Raw genomic sequence first — 9,634 nt, forward strand, 5'->3', positions numbered from 1 at the left:
TCAGAGATGAAAGAGAAGAAATTACGCCAGACACTGCAGAAATACAAAGGATCATACAAGAATACTATGACAAAGTATATAACACCAAATTTAATAACCTAGAAGAAATGGACAAGTGCTTAGAAAGATACAACCTTCCTAGATTGAATCAAGAACTGGAAAATCTAAACAGATCTATCAGCAACATGGAAATTGAAACAATCATCAAAAACATATCAAAAAGTAAAAGTTCAGGACCAGATGGCGTCACCAGTGAATTCTGCCAAACATTCAAAGAAGATTTAATTCCTATCCTCCTTAAACTCTTCCAAAAAATCGAAGAGAAGGAAATACTTCCCAACCCATTTTATGAGGCCAATACTATCCTGATATCAAAACCTGGTAAAGATAACAGAAATAAAGAAACTACAGACCAATATCTCTTATGAATGCAGATGCAAAAATCCTAAATAAGATACTAGTGAATCAAATACAGCAACATATTAAAAAGTTTACCCACCATGATCCAGTGGGTTTCATTCCAGGGGCACAGGGTTGGTTCAACATATGAAAATCGAAGAATATGATAAACCACATGAACAAATTAAAATATAAGAATCAAACAATCATATCAATAGATGCAGAAACAGCCTTTCACAAGATACAACATTCATTTATGATCAAAACATTCAACAAAATTGATATAGAAGAAAAGTACCTTAACATAATAAATGCCATCTATGACAAACCCTCAGCCAACATTATAATGAATGGTGAAAAACTAAAAACTCTCCCTCTAAGACCAGGAACAAGGCAAGGTTGTCCATTATTGCCACTGTTATTTGATATAACATCAGAGGTTCCAGCAAGTGCAATCAGGCAAGAGAAATATGTAAAAGGCATCCAAATAGGAAATGAAGAAGACAAACTCGCTATATGCAGATGACATGATTCTCTATATAGAAAATCCTAAAGATACCACAAGAACACTACTAAAAACAATAAGCAAATACAGTAAAGTTTCTGATACAAAATCAGTGTTCAAGAATCCATAGCATTCCTATACTCTAATAATTGTGTCAGAAAAAGAAGTGGAAAAAATCAATCCTTTTGCAAGTGTAACAAAAAGAAGAAAATACCTAGGAATAAATTTAACGAAACATGTGAAAGATCTATATAATGAAAACTACAAGACTCTATTAAAAGAAATCAAAGAAGATACAAAGAACTAGAAAGATATTCTGTGTTCTTGGATTGAAAGAATCAACATAGTTAAAATGACTTTATTACCTAAAGCATTGTACAGATTTGATGCAATCCTCATCAAAATCCATTGGCATTTTTTTTAAGAAATAGAACAAAAAATCATTAGATTTGTATGAAAACACAAAAGACCCTGAATCACCAAAGCTATTTCCAGAAAAAAGAACGAAACTGGAGGCATCACTCTGCCCAACTTCAAATTATACTACAAAGCAACGGTAATCAAAACAGCATGGCAGAAAAACAGACACACACACCAGTGGAACAGAATTGAGAGTACAGAATTAAACCCATATTTATATGGGCAAATAATTTTCAACAAAAAAGCCAAAAATCCCACTACTGGGTATTTACCCCAAAGACTTGAAAACCCACATCCAAAAAGATATTTGCACACCGATGTTCATAGCAGCATTATTCACAGTGGCCAGGACATGGAAGCAACCAAAGTGTCCTATGATAGATGATTGGCTAAAGAAGCAGTGGTGCATATATACAATGGAATATTACTCAGCCATAAGAAGAGATGAAATACTGCCAATTGCGACAACACGGATGGACTTCAAGATAATCATGCTAAGTGAAATAAGCCAGACTGAAAAAGTAGAAAATCACATGATATCACTTATACGTGGGATATAAACCAAAAAGCAACAAACAAACAGGACGAACAGAGACTCATGGATATGACAATAGAGTAATAGTTATCAGAAGGTGAAGGGTGGAGTGGAGAGGGAGAGGGAGAAGGTACATGGGATAAAAGGGGTCAAATATGTGATGACAGAAAGAAATCTAACTATGGGTGGTGAACACACAATGCAATATATATATGCCTTACTATTGAATTGTATACCTGAAACTTACTGAATTTCATTAACCAATGTCACCATAATAAAAATAAATAAATAGATAGATAGATGAATAAATAAATAAAAATAAAAGTGAGCCAACATTTAAAAATCCAGAGATTTCACCCTAAAACTTCATTATTCCAGATTTTCAACGCAAATCAGGAACACTGGCAATATGGGCCCCTTATCCCATATGACAGCAATCACCTGGAACACAGGAGTCATAGACCCAGAGGAAGCAGGCTTTTTCTATTTGCCAGTCACTCCTCCTCTCTTTCTTCTTATATCCATTGCCTTAGCTTATTTACAATGCTTGCCTGGCTGCTGCAGGTATGTTGTTTTGCAAACCCTGATCTGAACTCTTAAGGAGAAAAGAAGAATATTTTTCCAAATACCCTGTAAGTTGTAAGGCTACCTCTTCTACAATCGCAATAGAGTTAATACTTTACATTGTGTATTCTGCAAAGCATAATTGGTTCTTTTCCTTCATTCTTCCCTTTCCCACTCCTTCAAACTTGATCTCTTTCTGTTTTCATGTGATGCTTTGACATAATTGAAGTCTCAACACTGTTGCCATGTGGAAATTTCAGCTACTATTAAGCGTGACCATCTCTTTAATCCCCAGCCTTGAACCCCTTTTCCCTCTCACTTATCCGACTGCGGCCAATGTCTTTTTGCATTAAGAAAATATCAGCCCACTGAAGGCTCTTCTCTTAGTTACATGGACATTCTGTGGATATCGGACCAGAAGTGAAAGGGGAAGTTTTAACTTCATGTTATACAGCCATAGGTTTGTGTGATCTTGAATAATTAACTAGCCTTTTTAATGATCAGTCTTCTCATCTATGAAGTGATATGTTATAATTTTACTTATTCTTAGATTCATAAATAAACTGACTTTTAAAGACTGGCCCACTGCATGAAGGACATCTCAAGAAACATTCAAAGGAAAGTTCAAGCCCACAACTGTGGCACAATAGTAGTGTCCTATGTCAGTGAGGAGGAATAGCCGTAATTATGGGGTTTTAAGTATTTGCGTGTTATACTCACTGAAGGAGAATTCAAGGAAGAGAGAGGTACAAGTAAAACAAGATACGGATCACTAAGTCTAGTTTCATCTCACATTTGGAAGAATAAAAAGGTTTATAAAATTACTTTGGCCACAAGAAATTTGGAGTGAACAGTGATCATCAAAACTCACTGGATTGTTGGGATAATAGCATAAATCTTAGAATGTAGGAAAGACATTGTTATGAAGAATGGGCAGCAGAAACTTCTATTTTCTTCTTAGTTTAATGGCAAACAAAGTAGGGGCAAAATCAGGAGGAAATTGTGTAGGTGCTTTAAGAAAGAGCAGGTAGAAAATGTCTCAGTGTTGTGTGATGTACCTTGACATAATGGGTAAAATGGAATGGCATTGTTGCCGTTCAAAATTTCCAGCTACTGTCAAGACTGACCATCTCCTTAGTCATCAGCTGTCTTTCTGCATTAAACCAAATGAATGAATGAATGAACACATATGTTCATGCATTCATTCATACATGAATACATGGGATTTCCTGTGTTGATTGTTCTTAACACCATCATGAGGAACTGCTATACAGATACAACCAGGTTCTTCCAGAAATAATTGGTAGAATCTTTCAAGTGAAATAAATGGAGAAACTGGCTTTTGGAAATAAAGTAATTATAATATAGAGTAGGGAACACTACAGAGTAACCTCTTGCTTATTTTGAAGATGTCAACAAAAAGAGCTTTTTTAAATCCACACTGACTTCATACTGCCGGAAACCATATTTATTCTTCATTTCAAGAGACTCTTTTGACTGTTAACTCTGTGTGATGTGAGCCTGTGTTGGTTCTGGGATAATCAACTCAGAAAGACTGATTTTCTGGTTTTCAGAAGGTCACAGTCTAAGGGAAATATAAAAATAACTCTAACACAACATGATAAGTGTTTGTTAGAATAGAAACAACCTGTTGAGTTTCAGAAATGGAAGGGGACTTGGGGAAATTACATCCTGCTTTTTTCAGCTGTCCAGCCAGAAGGCCCTGACGTCCTCCTCCCACCAGGTGTGCACTCAGTCCTTGTAAATAAGAACACACCTTTCCTGCCCACAGTGATAGGTGAAAACGAGGACAGAAGATCCAAATAAGATGAGATGGATATTTGGAGGCTGGGAGACAGAAGCTCTTCATCAGGTTGTTAAGTTAGGAAGACATTAATCAAGGTCAAGAAGAAGCCATCTTGCCTCACATGAAAGGAAAAAAAAAAGAAAAATCCCTGTGTGAAGAATGGATGCAAGATGATTTACACAGAGCAAGAAACCCAGGACTTGATGGCATTATTGGAGCTCCTAGATCAAGTCATTCCTAAAGCCGGATCTGTGTATAGACTCTAAACCCTACAAGACAATAAATTACCTTTTTACTTAAGCTAGTAGGATATACAAAAATAAAATCATACTTTACATACTTAGCAATGGAAAGAATCCTAAGACATGCTGAATTTATTTTTCATCAATTTACTTTAAATGTTTACTTTACAGAAGCAAAATTAAGTATAGCCTCTTGAAGATTCAGGCTTCACTGTCATAGCACATCATTCATCAGAGAGTTAAGGCAGTATTCTTCCAAGGGGACAGTGAAGGGGTAGGGATAGGGGGTTAGGGGATGGGAGAGCTAACACTCAGGTGAGATTCGAGGGGTGAGCAGTGTGCACTGTTTGTCAACGAGGGCTTGGGCATCTCAAGTTCTGATTCAACAGGTGATTGGCATTGGGGAGTCAAACTAAAGTAGCAGATGTGTCAACTGTGGATGCAAAATGGTTATGAGTAAATGGAACGGGCAAGATTCATTTACAGGGGGCAGGACCCTAACTGATTTAGTATAGTGCTATAGCTCTTGGAAATAAACTTATCCTCGGTGGAGACTGAGAGATCTAGACAGTCAACTGGAATAGAATCTTAGAATGTTGACCAAATGGAAATCAGTCCTACAGCCTAGAACCGAGGTCCTGAAGAACTGGGTTCAGAAATCTGTTGGAAAAGCCCAAAGATCAGGAGAGAGTAACTCTTGGAAGGGCAGGTAGGGGTGTGACACATGCTTTTCTGGAGGCATGTTTGGGAATGGAATAGGGAGAGCCCACCGAGGGGGTCAGCGACCCAGCTCTGAGACCCTAGAAAAAGCGAATACCTAGAATTGCAAAATATATAAATGAAGGTAGTTTTAATTATAGCTTCCTAAACTTTAAGTTCCTAGAGAAATTTTATTTTGAATAGTGAATTCTTATTCTAGTGGTTTTCGTAAAAATAACCTTTTATCTACATGATTATTTCCCATCCTGAAAATCCTCTCTCTGTTTGGATGCAAGAACGGGTACTTGAACTGGAAACTTACAATTCCACCTCTAAATTCATTTTTATAAACCTTGAGACTGCAACTCAAGAACTGGCTCTCCATCCCTTTTCTCTTGCATTTTCTTTAACTTAAAAAAAAAAAAAAAGCTCAATTCACAGAGCAATGAAATGTGAAAAGAAATGAGCTCAATTACTGTTGCAAACAAGAACAGCAACATAAACAAGGTATTTCAAATATTTTCACTGTCTGAGATTTAAATGCCACTCTTTGAAGTCAGGTTTTCATGTGTGTAATTTGACTGTCATGTCCAAAATTTCATTATTTTGCAAATGTTTTAATAACATAAAAGGACATCTAAGAATAAAATGAAACATAAAATGTTTTTGTTCTATTTCCTGTGTTTTTAAACAAACAAAAATGCAGGTCTAATTTATTTTCTATCTTTAAAAGAACCAAAAGTTCTCCAACGACTGGTCTGTGCCCAGTTTCATATGAGCAGACACAGTGCCCTGGCTAGCTTCACCTCTGGGAAGACACCTCTGCCTTCCTTTTTTCTTTCTTTCCCTTTTCTCATCCTGTCCTGAGAATCTTAGTGTTATAAAAGCAAAGATGAATATATTGCTATCCCTGGCCTCCTGGAGTTCATATTTCCTCAGAGGAGAAAATGATCGGAACAAAATGCCAACTGTTTTGAAGATTTTGCCCTCTCTATGGCGGTCTAGCTTGTATATGTCAGTCTTCTTCTGTTCTCTAATTCGTTGAAGACTTTAACTCCCAGGGCAAGGTCTTCTTCTCTACTCCTGCTTCTTTATCAGTGAAGTCAACATCTTTCTGGATGACCCAGGTAGCAGTCAAGCCTCTCAGGCTCTCACCTTTATCTCTGACCTTCTGCTCTAGTGTACTCAGCTCCGCAATCCATGAATCATGGAATCTCAATGTTAAGACTGAAGCTCTGAAGGGTCTAAGGTGTTACCGTATCTGCAAGCTAACAGGCTAGCCTGCCACAACTTTACATACATATGTGTGATGGTTCATTTTCTGTGTCATCTTGACTGGGCTAATGAATGTCCATGTAGCTGGTAAAACATTATGTGAGAGTGTTCCTTGAAGAGATTAGCATTTGATTCATCAGACTGAGTAAAGAAGATCCTTTCTGACCATTGCGGGTGGGCATCATTCAATTCATTTCAATTCATGGAGGGCTCTAATGTAACAAAAAGGCAGAGAAAGGGCAATTCGCTTTCTCTTCTTGAGCTGGGACATGTATCTTCTCCTGCCCTCGGACATCGGGGCTCCTGGTTCTCAGGCCTTGAGACTCTGACTGGGATGTACACCATTGGCTCTTCTGATTTTCAGGCCTTCGGGTTTGTACTGAATTACACCACCACCTTTCATGGGCCTCCAGCTTGCAGACAGCAGATCATGGGACTCTTCCTCCTCCATGATTGTGTGAGCCAGCCCCTCATAACAAATCTCTTTCTATATATCTATGTATATCACACTGGTTCTGTTTCTCTAGAGAACTCTAATACTGTGTGTATGTGTGTGTGTGTGTGTGTGTGTGTGTGTGTGTAGAAACATGAAACCTCTGGATCAGGGAACAGACCTTTTAGGGACTCACAGAACATCTGTCTCCCTGCCCCAATTCCCCATGGGGAGACATGGCAAGAGTCAATACATTTGTGTCAGAAGGGGTTTGCATCACAAAAGAGAAATTCTGAAATTATGAAACCCAGAGATTATATTAGAACTGCTGCCATATCATCTCATCCTCCAATCTGGATAGAGCTAGAGCTAGAGCTAGAGCTAGAGCTAGAGCTAGAGGCAGAGACAGAGACAGAGACAGAGACAGAGACAGAGACAGAGACAGAGACAGAGACAGAGATGGAGATAGAACTTATCTTTTTTTTACTTTGGAATGTAAACAAATTTGAGGAGGGGGTGGGGGGATAGGGGATGGGAAGGTCCTTACTCTGTAATGGAGGCAATTGATTCTGGGGGAAGCAAAAAAGCTGTCTTTAAATTTCATTATCTATAAAATTTGTATTCTGTTATAGCAGCATTAACTGACTAAGACACGTTTACACATCTTCAACTTTATTGTCCCTCTCTTCATCTTAAAAACATCTCAACCCAACTTTCTCTTTGCTTGCACCTATTTGAATGTTGCTGGGGAAAAAGTAAAATCACACAACTAGATGAACTGGTTAATTTTAGTTTAATTCATGACTGTAAACCGTACATAGAATTAAATGCAGTATCCCCCCATAAGACTGTAAGCTCTTCTTAGGGTATAGACATTTCATGTTGGTAGTTACAGTCATTGTTTCTCAGAACTTGACAGCTCCCTATCCACCCTAGACCACTAAACCACAGTTATCTCATGACTGTTAAGTTTGATTTTCTGCTAGCTTAATCTGTCTTTAATGGTTGACTTTTGACTCTAACCTTACTTTATTTCTGGCTGGTTTTCTTGGATCAATACTTTGTTTGACTGTAAGTTTAAATCTTGACTCTGATTTTCCCTGTTTCCTTTCTTTTAGGTGACCTTTAACTTCATGGTCTACAGTAGCAGTTCTTGTGGTCTAAAGGCCTTGGTTACGGTCTTTTATATACTAAAGAATTATTGAGGACCCCAAAGAGCTTGTTTATAGAGGTTGTATTTATCAATACATACACTATTAGCAATTAACACTGAGAATTAAAAATTGTACTTATTAATTTATTTTAAAACAATACAAATTAACCATTTGCAAGTTAACATATTTTCTATGAAAAATAACTATATTTGTCAAAACAAAAAATTTAGTGAGATCAACATTGCTTAATATTTTTAAAATCTCTGTAATAAATGGCTCAATAGAAAATGACTGCTAGATTCCCATATCTGATTTTACATTCAGTCTATTGTGATATCACAGCCTCACAATATGACATTGTGATATCATGAACCCTCTGAAAAACTATTATAAAAGAATGAGAAAGAAAAGGCAAATAATATCTTAGCATTTTCATATGAAAAATTTGATGTTATGGAAATGATTTTAGGAACTCCAGGGGTTCCGAGGTTACACTTTGAGTACCACTGATGTACTGTATAGACTCTCAATCCATTTCTTTGACTCTATCCTAGAATGCTCCATTAAATTCCTGGCCTCTGCAAGTGGAAGATCTCAAAGAATAAGTACTCTGTGAATAGAATCGATTAACAATAAACCCCTCAAAACCAAAAGGTTAGTGGGCTGCTTTTCACAGAGAGTGAGGGTCAGCAGAGACCACATCCTACACTTTGGCCAGGCTTGTGAAGAGAACAATCACAGACGGAATAAGTAGAAAAGCAGACTCTATGGCAAGGAGGAAGGAAATACAAGCAATAGGCCTATACCTTCTGAGTACCTTGTGGCTTAAAATGGAAGGCCTGTGGAGGTGGAGTTGCAAATATTGCTTCTTTAGTTCTTTTATCAGAGTTTAAAGAAGTGTCTCAATGTAGCTACAAAAGTTAGTTACATGGTTAGAATGGAAAAAACATAATGTGTCTCCAGAGTACCATCAGAGAAGAAAGATACCCATATACTCTGTGGGATATGATGATGCTCTCAGCCAAATCATAATTGAGTATGACAGGTGATTTGCCAAGTGCAGGAGTGGATGTGGTGGGGCCCCAAATCGGTGGACAGACTGTAGATTAAAGTCAGACTCAGAGCAGATAGCAGCAAAATAAGACCTGGAGATTAAGGAGATCTGTGACCAGGAAAATAAATAAATAAGATATATCATGATGGGAATGGAAAAATATGGGGGACAAAATCCAGGGTGCAGTTCACTGGCATTTCCTACTCAGTTTCAACGCACTGCTTGGTGATGCTGGGAACTTCAACAGATGGGCCTATCTCACCTAGACAAGGATCTATCTATATAATGACTCAAAAATGGCTTAAATCTAGCTCAGCTCAGTCTTACACCCAACTCTTTTTTTGTAGGCCCAATAGTGAGAAAACTATACTTCAAGGCTGAAATCTCCAAGGTGATAGCAACTGGACTTAAGTTGATGGAAACAAAAAAATGAGCAAATGTGAGAGTCTGGATTTAGGCCTTTGCTCGAAGGTACAGACTCTGTCTGTATCTAGTGTCTATTAATTATATATGAGGAAAAAATATTTCGGAGATTTGCTTTTTGAGT

This window comes from Pteropus vampyrus, unplaced genomic scaffold, assembly GCF_000151845.1.
Source record: "Pteropus vampyrus isolate Shadow unplaced genomic scaffold, Pvam_2.0 Scaffold8, whole genome shotgun sequence".
Taxonomy (NCBI): domain Eukaryota; kingdom Metazoa; phylum Chordata; class Mammalia; order Chiroptera; family Pteropodidae; genus Pteropus; species Pteropus vampyrus.